The sequence below is a fragment of the Erythrolamprus reginae genome, chromosome 4, assembly GCF_031021105.1.
Source record: "Erythrolamprus reginae isolate rEryReg1 chromosome 4, rEryReg1.hap1, whole genome shotgun sequence".
Lineage (NCBI taxonomy): Eukaryota > Metazoa > Chordata > Lepidosauria > Squamata > Dipsadidae > Erythrolamprus > Erythrolamprus reginae.
Window position 1 is genome coordinate 408,091 of NC_091953.1, and position 12,713 is coordinate 420,803.

Here is a 12,713-nt window from a genome sequence, read left to right on the forward strand (position 1 = left end):
TTTCTTTTTCTCTTATCTTCTTTATTTTAGTTTGATTTAATCTACAAATTAAGAATTCTTATATATATCCTTATAAACTTTTGGATGTGTTTTTATGTAGTGTCTTATAATAGATATTTTCATATATTTTATAGACGGTGTTAAACAACAATAAGATCTTCTTTTTATATAATGCAGACTTCTATTTTGAGCAGAGTGACTGTAGCTCCACTAAATGTTATATGGTGTGTTTGTTATGTTTGTATGAGAACAATAATGAAAAATATTTTTTTAAAAAAATAAAAAACAAAAGAGACAATCTAAAAGCAAAGAAAAACAGGGAAGCAAGAAGGACGCCACCTTTTGAACACCAGGAACAGGCAAACCATCAATAAGCAAACAACGCACCAAACCAGACAAACAGGCTAACAGTAAACAACAGCTCACTCCAGGAACCTGCAAGACAAGGGTCCTGCCTCCCAAGGACAATCCCATCTGTCCGTCCATAACCCTGGGGGGAAATTACTGACCCCCTCAGAGAGGGTCCACAACTTGGGCGTCCTCCTCGATCCACAGCTCACATTAGAGAACCATCTTTCAGCTGTGGCGAGGGGGGCGTTTGCCCAGGTTCGCCTGGTGCACCAGTTGTGGCCCTATTTGGACCAGGAATCACTGCTCACAGTCACTCATGCCCTCATCACCTCGAGGCTCGACTACTGTAACGCTCTCTACATGGGGCTACCTTTGAAAAGTGTTTGGAAACTTCAGATCATGCAGAATGCAGCTGCGAGAGCAATCATGGGCTTTCCCAGGTATGCCCGTGTTACACCAACACTCCGCAGTCTGCATTGATTGCCCATCAGTTTCTGGTCACAGGACATTTGTTTGTTTATTTATTTACATACTTACCGTACTTGGTGGGTTGGTGGGTTGGATTTCTATGCCGCCCTTCTCTGCAGACTCAGGGCGGCTTACAAAAATGAGAATAAAATACAATGCAAAATGTAACAAGAGAAACCCATTTCTGATTTTTAGTTAATAAAAAAATGTGGGAAGTTTTTGACCCGAGTCAGCAAAAATCTTCTAAATCTTTGGGGGGGATAAATGTTGCTGCCTCTGAAGACCCCCGACTTTGCAATCCTCTGTGGTGTTCAGAGCTGTTTTTTGCCCTGGAGTGCGGAATGCCAGAAGGAAGATCAGCTGGGAGGCGGAAGATGGCGGCCGCTAGCTGTCATTAAGAATCCTGACGGGACCAGGAGCTAACTGGGGCTCGCTGGAGCCAGAGACTGAAGACTGAGCCGGGCGGATTTGGAGGACGACTGCCCCCTTCCCTTCCTCCCCGACAGGCCCAGTAGTCGAGCGTGGTATGGTGGGAGCTTGGAGGGGCCATCGGGCGGAGGACTATTACAGAGGAAGTGGGGCGGCCGTTGTGGTGGAGGAAGCCGGAGGAGCGTGGTGGAGGCCAGTGAGTTGTGGCATGGCTTTGGAACGAGAAGGAAATCATCCCTTCGGAGGCGGAAGCAGAGGAGAACATTGTGGAGGCTTCTGGCCTGGGCCGAGGTTTGCAGCGACTGAATGGTGGCGATACGGCTGTGCGGTGTTGCGGAAGGATTGGAGGACTGGAGATGTCACCCGACAACTACAGAGACACGGGGAAGAGGCTAGGCGGAACATCGAGAGCCGAGCGGTACTGCTGAGTCAGAGGGGCCGAGATTGGTGGCTGATACATAGAGAGATAAAAAGCCTGCCTCAGCGACGTTGGAGGACAGAACCCATATACCTAGGAGAACCCAGAGAAAGATCTGAGGGTGCCAGCCTGTGGCAGGGGCTGTCACCCACAAACCTGAAGAAAAATACACTAGGACTTTTTCCTGAAAATCTTTCCCCTGAACATCCCTACCCCGCAAAAAAAAAATCCTCCCCCCCCAAAACTTCATCTTTTAGAACTGAGGTTGCATTGCTGACCTGATGGACAATTGATCTTTAATTACTTCCTATATTTTTAAGCATTTTTAAGCATTTTAGAACTTGCACTTTATAACCTTTTTTTTTTCTATTTTACATCTTATATTGTATATTGTGATACTTTTATTAGTGTTTTTAATGACTATTAACTGTTCTATTAATTTAATCTAGTTTTTTAATTATTGGGGGTTTCTTAACTAATGGATGATTGGGATGTATGTAACATTGTGCATGAGACGAATGATTGGTATGATTGGGATGGTGGGGGTGGGTGGGGTCACGGTATGGATGAGATGAATGGTAACAGTATGAATGATAGATTTGGCCCACCTGACGCTCGAGAGGTGGGAGGGGAAGGGGCATCGATCTCTGGGGTGGCAGAGGGTCAGAATATCCCGGTACTGCTGGGGAGAGGCAGATGTGGTGGGGGCCACGGAGTTAGCCGTTCCAGGGGAACGTGGGACCGTTGCTTAATAACGATCCCTTGTTCTGGCTCCGTGAGCCCAATCTTGGGTACTGGTGATGAGTGTAACTCTGGCCCTGGGCTCAGGTTACTGCTACTCAATGCCAGGTCGGTGGTAAATAAAGCTCTCCTCATCCGGGATTTGATCCTGGATGAGGAGGCCGACCTGGCATGTATTACTGAAACCTGGCTAGGCCCAGAGGGAGGAGTTCCTCTCTTTGAAATTTGCCCAGCCGGGTTTCAGATATGGCATCAACCTCGACCCCAGGGAAGGGGGGGAGGAGTGGCTATTATAGCCAGGGAGAGCTTTTGCCTACGTAGACTCATTGCTCCAGAGATTGCGGGTTGCGAGTCTCTCTTGATGAAGTTGGACTTAGGGGTTCAGGTGGGCTTATTTCTCACGTACCTGCCTCCCAGCTGCGTATCAAAAGCCCTGCCTGTGCTACTCGAGGAGGTAGCCGGGTTGGCGGTGGAGTTCCCCAGACTTATTGTCTTGGGGGACTTCAACCTGCCGTCACTCGGCGAAACCTCTGGGTTGGCACAGGAGTTCATGGCCACCATGACAGCCATGGACCTGACTCAAGTAGTTCAGGGTCCAACTCACGAGGGAGGACACGCACCTGACATGGTATTCCTCTCCGAGCAACCGAGTAATGGTCTGAGACTAAGGGGCTTAGAAGCACTGCCTTTGTCATGGTCAGACCATTTTCTACTTGACTTCCTGGCTCCAATCCTTCCCCGCAGGGAGGCGGAACCAATTAAGATGTTCCGCCCCAGATGCCTGATGGACCCAGAGGGCTTTCAGACGGCGCTTGGGGTTATTCCAGATGCACTCGTCCACAGTTCGGCGGAGTCTCTTGCGGAAGCCTGGAACAAGGCTGCAGTGGAGGCTCTTGATCGGATTGCGCCTTTGCGATCTCTCCATGGCGCTAGACCCCGTAGAACTCCATGGTTCAACGAGGAGCTCCGGGAGTTGAAACACCAGAAGAGACGTCTAGAGAAGCGATGGAGGAAGAGTAAGTCTGAATCTGATTGAACACTTGTAAGAGCTTTTATTAAGACTTACAAAGTGGCGCTCAAGGCGGCAAGATGCGCGTATCATGCCGCCTTGATTGCATCAGCGGAATCCCGCCCAGCCGCTCTGTTTAGGGTGACCCGCTCCCTTCTTAATCAGAGGGGAGTTGGGGAGCCCTTACAGAGTAGTGCCGAGGATTTTAACACGTTTTTCGCTGAAAAAATCGCTCAGATCCGGGCGGACCTCGACTCCAATTGGAAAACAGAGTCGGCTGACAACGAGTCAGTTGAGGTGACTGGGGCCCGTACTTGTCCATCTGTCTGGGAAGAGTTTGATCTGGTGACACCTGATGAAGTGGACAAGGCCATTGGAGCTGTGAGTTCCGCCACCTGTTTACTGGATCCGTGTCCCTCCTGGCTGGTTTCGGCCAGCAGGGAGGTGACACGGAGCTGGGTCCAGGAGATTATCAACGCTTCCTTGGGGAGGGGATCCTTCCCATCATCCTATAAAGAGGTGCTCGTGCGCCCCCTCCTCAAGAAGCCTTCCCTGGACCCAGCCGTACTTAATAATTACCGGCCAGTCTCCAACCTTCCCTTTATGGGGAAGGTTGTCGAGAAGGTGGTGGCACTCCAGCTCCAGCGATCCTTGGAAGAAGCCGATTATCTAGGTCCCCAGCAGTCGGGTTTCAGGCCCGGTTACAGCACGGAAACTGCTTTGGTCGCGTTGATGGATGATCTCGACCATGGTATCCTTCTGCACCGGTTGGAGGGGCTGGGGGTGGGAGGCCCTGTGCTCCAGTGGTTCTCCTCCTACCTCTCTGACCGGTCGCAGTCGGTGATAGTGGGGGGTCAGAGGTTGGCTCCGAGGTCTCTCCCTTTGGGGTGCCTCAGGGGTCGGTCCTCTCCCCCTTGCTATTTACCATCTACATGAAACCGCTGGGTGAGATCATCCAAGGACATGGGGTGAGGTATCATCATAGAAACATAGAAACATAGAAGTCTGACGGCAGAAAAAGATCAATATGCCGTTGATACCCAGTTTTACATCTCCACCCCATGCCCAGTCAACGAAGCAGTGGAAGTGATGTGCCGGTGCCTGGAGGCTGTTGGGGCCTGGATGGGTGTCAACAAGCTCAAACTCAACCCGGATAAGACAGAGTGGCTGTGGGTTCTGCCTCCCAAGGACAATTCCATCTGTCCGTCCATCACCCTGGGGGAGGAATTATTGACCCCCTCAGAGAGGGTCCGCAACTTGGGCGTCCTCCTCGATCCACAGCTCACATTAGAAAACCATATCTCAGCTGTGGCGAGGGGGGCGTTTGCCCAGGTTCGCCTGGTGCACCAGTTGCGGCCCTATCTGGACCGGGACTCATTGCTCACAGTCACTCATGCCCTCATCACCTAGAGGTTCGACTACTGTAATGCTCTCTACATGGGGCTACCTTTGAAAAGTGTTCGGAAACTTCAGGTCGTGCAGAACGCACGAGCAGTCATGGGCTTACCTAGGTATGCCCATGTTTCACCATCACTCCGCAGTCTGCATTGGCTGCCGATCAATTTCCGGTCACAATTCAAAGTGTTGGTTATGACCTTTAAAGCCCTTCATGGCATCAGACCAGAATATCTCCGAGACTGCCTCCTGCCGCACGAATCCCAGCGACCGATTAGGTCCCACAGAGTGGGCCTTCTCCGGGTCCTGTCAACTAAACAATGTCGGTTGGCGGGCCCCAGGGGAAGAGCCTTCTCTGTGGCGGCACCGGCTCTCTGGAACCAACTCCCCCCGGAGATTAGAACTGCCCCTACTCTTCCTGCCTTCCGTAAACTCCTTAAGACCCACCTTTGCCGTCAGGCATGGGGAAATTAAACATCTCCCCTGGGCACCTTTAATTTATACATGGTATGCTTGTGTGTGTGTCTGTTAGTATATGGGGTTGTTCTTAAATCTTTAAATATTTTAATTAATTGGATTGTCATGATTGTTTCACTTGTTGTGAGCCGCCCCGAGTCTTCGGAGAGGGGCAGCATACAAGTCCAAATAATAAATAAATAAAATAAATAAAATAAATCTCTGGCGGGCCTGGGACAGGGGTTTATCCTCTGTCCTGGTGCTTCTTGACCTCTCAGCGGCTTTTGATACCATCGACCATGGTATCCTTCTGCACCGGCTGGAGGGGTTGGGGGTGGGAGGCACTGTTCCCCAGTGGTTCTCCTCCTACCTCTCCGGTCGGTCGCAGTCGGTGTTAGTGGGGGGTCAGAGGTCGACTCCGAGGTCTCTCCCTTGTGGGGTGCCTCAGGGGTCGGTCCTCTCCCCCCTGCTATTTAATATCTACATGAAACCGCTGGGTGAGATCATCCAAGGGCATGGGGTGAGGTATCATCAGTACGCTGATGATACCCAGCTCTACATCTCCACCCCATGTCCAGTCAACGAAGCAGTGGAAGTGATGTGCCGGTGTCTGGAGGCTGTTGGGGCCTGGATGGGTGTCAACAGACTCAAACTCAACCCGGATAAGACGGAGTGGCTGTGGGTTTTGCCTCCCAAGGACAATTCCATCTGTCCTTCCATTACCCTGGGGGGGGAACTATTGACCCCCTCGGAGAGGGTCAGCAACTTGGGCGTCCTCCTCAATCCACAGCTCACATTAGAGAACCATCTTTCAGCTGTGGCGAGGGGGGCGTTTGCCCAGGTTCGCCTGGTACACCAGTTGCGGCCCTATCTGGACCGGGACTCACTGCTCACAGTCACTCATGCCCTCATCACCTCGAGGTTCGACTACTGTAATGCTCTCTACATGGGGCTACCTTTGAAAAGTGTTCGGAAACTTCAGATCGTGCAGAATGCAGCTGCGAGAGCAGTCATGGGCCTACCTAGGTATGCCCATGTTTCACCAATACTCCGCAGTCTGCATTGGTTGCCGATCAACTTCCGGTCACAATTCAAAGTGTTGGTTATGACCTTTAAAGCCCTTCATGGCACTGGACCAGAATATCTCCGAGACCGCCTGCTGCCGCATGAATCCCAGCGACTGATTAGGTCCCACAGAGTGGGCCTTCTCCGGGTCCCGTCAACTAAACAATGTCGGTTGGCGGGCCCCAGGGGAAGAGCCTTCTCTGTGGCGGCCCCGGCCCTCTGGAACCAACTCCCCCTGGAGATTAGAACTGCCCCTACTCTCCTTGCCTTTCGTAAGCTTCTTAAGACCCACCTGTGTTGTCAGGCATGGGGGAACTGAGACATCTCCCCCGGGCATATACAATTTATGAATGGTATGTGTGTATGTATGTGTGTTTAGAAAATGGGGTTTTTAAATGTTTTTAGTAGAAATTTAGATTTGTTGTAAACTGTTTTTTCACTTTGTTGTGAGCCACCCCGAGTCTGCGGAGAGGGGCGGCATACAAATCTAAATAAACAAACAAATAAACAAACATAATAATTTCCCTAAGATATTATTATCTTTTCTAAATATATATGTACTTACATCTTTTTGAAATCTGGACTTAATCTGTGCATATTGCCACCAATCCATTACTACGCCTGATTCCTGTAATTCTTGTCTCGTTTTCAATTTCAATTGCTTATCTAGTATATCCCTATATTTCCATATTTTACCTTCTTGTAGTAGGTTAGAGCGACATATAGCTTCAATAGGGGAAATCCATTCTGGAATTACTAAAAAATGATCTTTTTTATTTCATTCCATACATCCAATAATGCCTTTCTAATTGTATGTCTCTTAAAGTATGAGTGAGTTTTATGCTTATCATACCATACAAAAGCGTGCCAGCCTAACATTAGGTCGTGGCCTTCTAAATTTAATAATCTTCTATTTTCCACAGTTAACCATTCCTTTATCCATGATAATGCTGCTGATTGATAGTATAGTTTCCAATTTGGAAGGGTGAGCCCCCCCCCCCTCACCTTGACATCTTCTAACGCGCTTTGTTTTATTCTTGCTTTTTTTCCTTGCCAAATAATTTTTTTAATAATCTTTGTTAATTCTTTAAAGAAATGCCCCCCCCCCCGGATTAATTGGAATTACCTGAAATAAGAACAAAACTTTAGGAAGGATATTCATCTTAATTGTAGAAATTCTTCCAAGTACTGATAATTGTAAATTGTTCCATATTTCTAAATCTTTTTAAATTTGACCTAAAAGTTTTGTATAATTATCATTTTTCAAAGACATAGATTTGGCTGAAATCCAAATACCCAAATATTTTACTTTCTTTGTTATTTTCATATTTGTCAAACTTTCCAATTGTTTTGTCTGTATATCCATCATATTTTTATTTAATAATTGCATCTTATTTTTATTAATTTTCAAACCTACTACACTCCCGTATTCTTCTATAGTCTGTTAATTTTGGTATCGAGGTCAAGGGATTTTCTGTGATAAAGACAACAGCATCAGCAAATGCCTGTACTTTATATGATTCTTTTTTTATCTCTAATCCTTTAATATTATTATTTGTTCTTATTTTTATTAACAATGTTTCCAATGTTAAAATGAATAACAAAGGTGAGATGGGGCAACCCTGTCTAACTCCTCTTTGTATCTCTAACCTTTCAGTTTGATCGTTATTTAGTATAATTTTGGCTGTTTGGTTTGAATATATAGCATCTATCAAGTTAAAAAAATTAGTACCAACGTTCATTTTGTTTAATTGCAATTTCATAAAAGTCCAATCAACATTGTCAAAGGCTTTCTTTGCATCTAAAAATACTAATGCCATTTGTTTTTCTGGATGTTGTTCATAAAATTCCAATGTATTGTCCTCAGATTGTTTTTAATTTGTCTGCCCAATAAAAATCCATTCTGGTCTTCATGAATTAATTCATTCATAATTCTTTTATGTCTAGATATATATATATAGAAACAAAAAATGTATAATCTACATTTAATAAAGATATTGGTCTATAATTTTGAATTTTTTTCCTTCTCTGTTCCTGGCTTATGTATTAACATTATTAAAGCTTCTGACCATGATCCAGGTATTTTGCCATCTGCGATTATCTTATTAAAAATCTCTAACATATTCAAAGTAAGAATCTTACTATTTAGTTTATAAAATTCAGCAGGTATGGCATCGGGACCAGTAGCTTTATTATTTTTCTGATTTTTAAGTATTTGTTGTAATTCTATCATAGTAAATGGTGCATTAAACTTTTGTTGTTGTTCTTCTGTTAAATTTGGTAAGCCTATAGAATTTAAAAATTCAAAGATCTTCTCTTCTTTTATTTCTTCTTTTTGATATAAATTTTTATAAAATTCCTGCACTATTTCCTTCTTTTCATCTGTTCTATGTCCTATTATTCCTTTACTGTCTTCTAATTTCTTTATCATTTTAGATTCTCTATGTTTTCTCAATTTGAAAGCTGACCATCGTCCCGGTTTATTTGCATGTTCAAAATATTCCTGTTTAGCTCTTTTTATTTTTTCAACTATTTGTTCTTGTTCTATCAAGTTTATTTTATGTTTTAGCAAATCCATTTTCCTTTTAACTTTGTTATCATGTGTATTACTTTGTAATGCTAATTCTAATTCTTTTAATTCTTTCTCTTTCTCTTTTTTGCCATGAAAGAAATGGTCAGGCCTTTGTTGTATCCCATAAATTGTGTGGTGGTGTTTCTGCGTTTTTATTTATACTAAAAAAGATTTCTAATTCTCTTTCCATCCATTCTACCTATTGGGGATCTCGTAAGATATTTCTATTCATTCGCCAATTAGTTGGTTTTTTATTTCCTTTCCAGAAAATCACTAGATTAGATTTATTGGATGTATTGGATTTAACCCACTAATGGGTTATGATCTGCCCAACTATTTTTTTCTATTTCTATGTCTGCAATAAATTCTGAAGTATGTACTGAAGCCCAGGCCATGTCTGTCCTAGTCCAAATTTTATGTGGGTTTGAATATAAAGTGTGTTGTTTGGTTTGTGGGTGACGTTTGAGCAAAATATCTTTCAATAATAATTCTGAACTCATCTTCCAAAATGTCATTGTTTTCTTTTTCTTGTCTTTCCCTTTACCGGAATAATCCATTTGACTATTAGAAATAGCATTAAAGTCACCCACTACTATCGTATTTTCAATTGCTAATTCAGTTATTTTATCATGTAATTTCTTATAAAATTGTTTTTGGTTTTCATTTGGTGCATAGATGGATACAATGACGAGAGGTTCTAATTCCAATTTTAATTGTACAATTAGGATTCTACCCTCTAGGTCACTATACAATTGTTTTGTATCTATTGTCTCATCTATATACACTGCAATGCCTCTTTTTTTAAATCAGCTAAACTGATTTCCTAGTTTTGGATTCCATAATAATTTTCTAGTGAATTTTTTAATATGCACTTCTTGTGAAATAATTATTTGCGCTCTTTGTTTTTTAAGTTTAGCAAATGTTTGATTTCTTTTTCTTGGATTGTTTAATCCATTCACATTAACAGAATTTTTTTTATATCAGAGCACATATCTATTTGTAGTATTTCTTGGTGTCTTTGTGTTCTCGTAATCTACTGCTTGAAATCAATTCTTGTTGTATTTGTGGTTGTTTTCTCCTCGCACCTTGTGTTTCCTCCCCCTCCTTTCCGGTGACCCCCTCCTCCTCCTCTCTGTCTTTCATTTCTTCGCATGATGGTTCGGTCCTGTTCAAGCCACTTTCTTCAAAAATATAACCACCACTTTGAATTGTGTCCGGAGGCCAATCAACAACCAATGCAGCAGTGGTTGTCCATCCCGCCCGGGAGGGAGGGGACTTTTGCAAATTCCCCTTTCCCCTACAACTCCTGCAGGCAGTGTATCCACAGCAGACCCGACCTGCAGCACAATAAGAGACAAACTAATTTGTGCTTGGATTAAAAGTATCTTGCCGTGTGTGTGTGTTCCTCAGTAAGCCAAGGGTCTGCTATCGGTCTAGAGACCCTCTGGCAGCCATATCCCAGGCCGTGAGCAGGGACTCTGCCGAATTGTGTATAAGCGAATACGGTATTTCCCCAAGCGCCCTCGGAAAGCCCATTGGGTCCCTCAGGCGTCTGGGGCAGAACCACCGCATTGGTTCTCCCTCCCTGCGGGGGGAGGATTGGAGCAGTAGCAGAAAATGATCTGACCACGACAAAGGCAAGATGTCTGCGCGCCTTCAACTCAGGTCATGACCCAACTGCCCCGAGGGGAATGCCAGGTGGGGAGTGTGCCCCCCCTCGTGGGTTGGATGCAGGAGAAGCCAGGCTTTTTCTCCAGGAGGGAGGGGAGGGGGGGTTGCCCGGGTCCCTCCATCCCTTGGCAGGTGCAGCAGGAGCCAGGTGGGGTTCCAGGAGCCCAGCCCCGCCTGAGATCGGCTGCTGCTTCCCTGTCAATCTCTGTTTTGATGGGCACTGACTCACTCTCTGGGGCCCAGCCCCACCCCTCCCTGATGGAAAGGCCCCCCCGACAAGCTGGGGCCTGTTCTCCTCCTCCTTCCGACCGACACCCAGGAGGGCAGGGCCATGGACGGAACTGCTCTGGACAGACACAGGGATGGCCTCACATGACAACAGCAGGCAACTCCCTGGACCGGCCATAAAAGGCCCAGGTCTGGGCTGCCCCACAGGCTCCTCACTCAGAGACCCAGAGACCCGTCTGACGGCTGCTTCTCCAAGAACATGGACTTCATAAATCTTGGGGGACTTTCTCCTCCGGAACCGGCCACCCCTGAAATCCAGAGCTATGCTGACCAGGTAGGTCGCCCAGCCACCCCGTCCTGAAGACTTTGTCAAGTTGATCACATGAGATGATGGTGATGATGATGGTGATGATGATGATGGTGATGATGATGATTATTATTATTATATTTGTATGCCGCCCCCTCCAATACTGCCTAGATCAGTGGATTCCAATCATTTTAAAGCCTTGCCCCACCTAAGCGTCTCTAAAGCCCTGAAGCCTCTCCCCCTCCCCATATAATTCTTACTATTCAGAAAGTGAACTCCTGCCTAAAAGCCCATTAACCTGGTTTAAACAAGGTTTCCATTGACCACCTTGAAAATCAAACTTCCCCTGTAGGGTGTGTGCCCCACATTAGGAACCAGGGGTCTGGATCCAGCCGCGAGGGGGACTGAGAGATCTGGTTCTTAATGAAGTATTCTCAACTGTTTTTAAAGCTGTTCTTTTCTTTCTCCTGTGGGAGTTGGGGGCCATACGAATAAGGTGAATAAAGAAATAAGTTCCCTTCCCTGCTTTGCCAAGCGAGGCTCCAGGGGCCTGACGGAGGAGCCCCCAAAGCAGGCAGCACCCCAGGAGCTGTGGGGTGGCCAACCCACCCACCCACCCCCACCTCTCCCCCAAAGGGCCCCTCTCGCTGCCTCCTTGCCTTGACCGCCTCCCTTCTGTCCCAGGTGAAAGGTCAGCTGGAGGATGCGACAGGCAAGAACTATGCCACCTACACGGCCATATTGTACCGTAAACAGGTGGTCGCTGGCATGGATTACTTTGTCAAGGTGAGTGGCTGAACCCCAGGATGCACCCAATCCAAGGGGGGGTCAGGGGGGTCAGTCCCTGAGGCTTTTCAGCCTCCGCTTCCCTCCGCCCTCAGAAGACCCCCACCCCCCAGGTGCTGCTGTGGCCCCTGCCTCTGGCCCCCTGGCTCAGTTCCCTCGTCCCCTTGTCTCCTTTAACCTCTTCTGCCAACCCCTCCCCTCCCCCACTGAGTCCCTGCAGGGTCCAGTGCCAGGTCAGCCACTTGGACAGCCGCATGGGCCAGGCTGAGGGGGTCCCTTACCCATCCTGCCCAGTTCGGCTAGGAAAGAGCGGTGGGGAGGGGGGCTTTTCAGCCAGCATTGGAAGGGGCGGGAGGGGTCTCCTCTCTTTGGAGGCTGGAGAAGGGGTCTGCTCTGGGGTGGCTGAGCCTGGCCCAGCATTCGTCCCTGGAAGAAGGATCTGTGGTGTCCCCCCCGTCCATGGGCCTTTGGGGAGGGGGCTGTGGGGGCCCTGTTCCTGACGTCCCTCTTCTGATGCTCCACCCCACACAGGTGAAATGTGGTGAGAAAGACCAGGACTATGTCCACCTGAGGATCTTCAAGGCCCTGCCCTCTCAAGGTGGACGTATTGACCTCTCCGGCTTCCTGCTGGGCAAGACCCTGTCCGACCCCATCACCTACTTCTAGGCACCGCTGTCCGTCCGTCTCCGCCTGGAGGGGGGGAAGCTGCGGGAGAAGGCAGGGAAGCTCCTGGACACCAATAAACACATTTGGAATCAGAGATGCTAGTGGACTTTTTGTACCAAGTAAGGCGGCCAGAAATGGAGTCCTCGGCTTG

At 47.0% G+C, this 12,713-nt stretch overlaps 1 pseudogene; it reads left to right on the forward strand.

The window, feature by feature from the left end:
• Nucleotides 1–10,848: 10,848 nt before the first annotated feature.
• LOC139167171 (cystatin-A-like) lies at nt 10,849–12,656 on the forward strand (annotated as a pseudogene).
• Nucleotides 12,657–12,713: the final 57 nt, after the last annotated feature.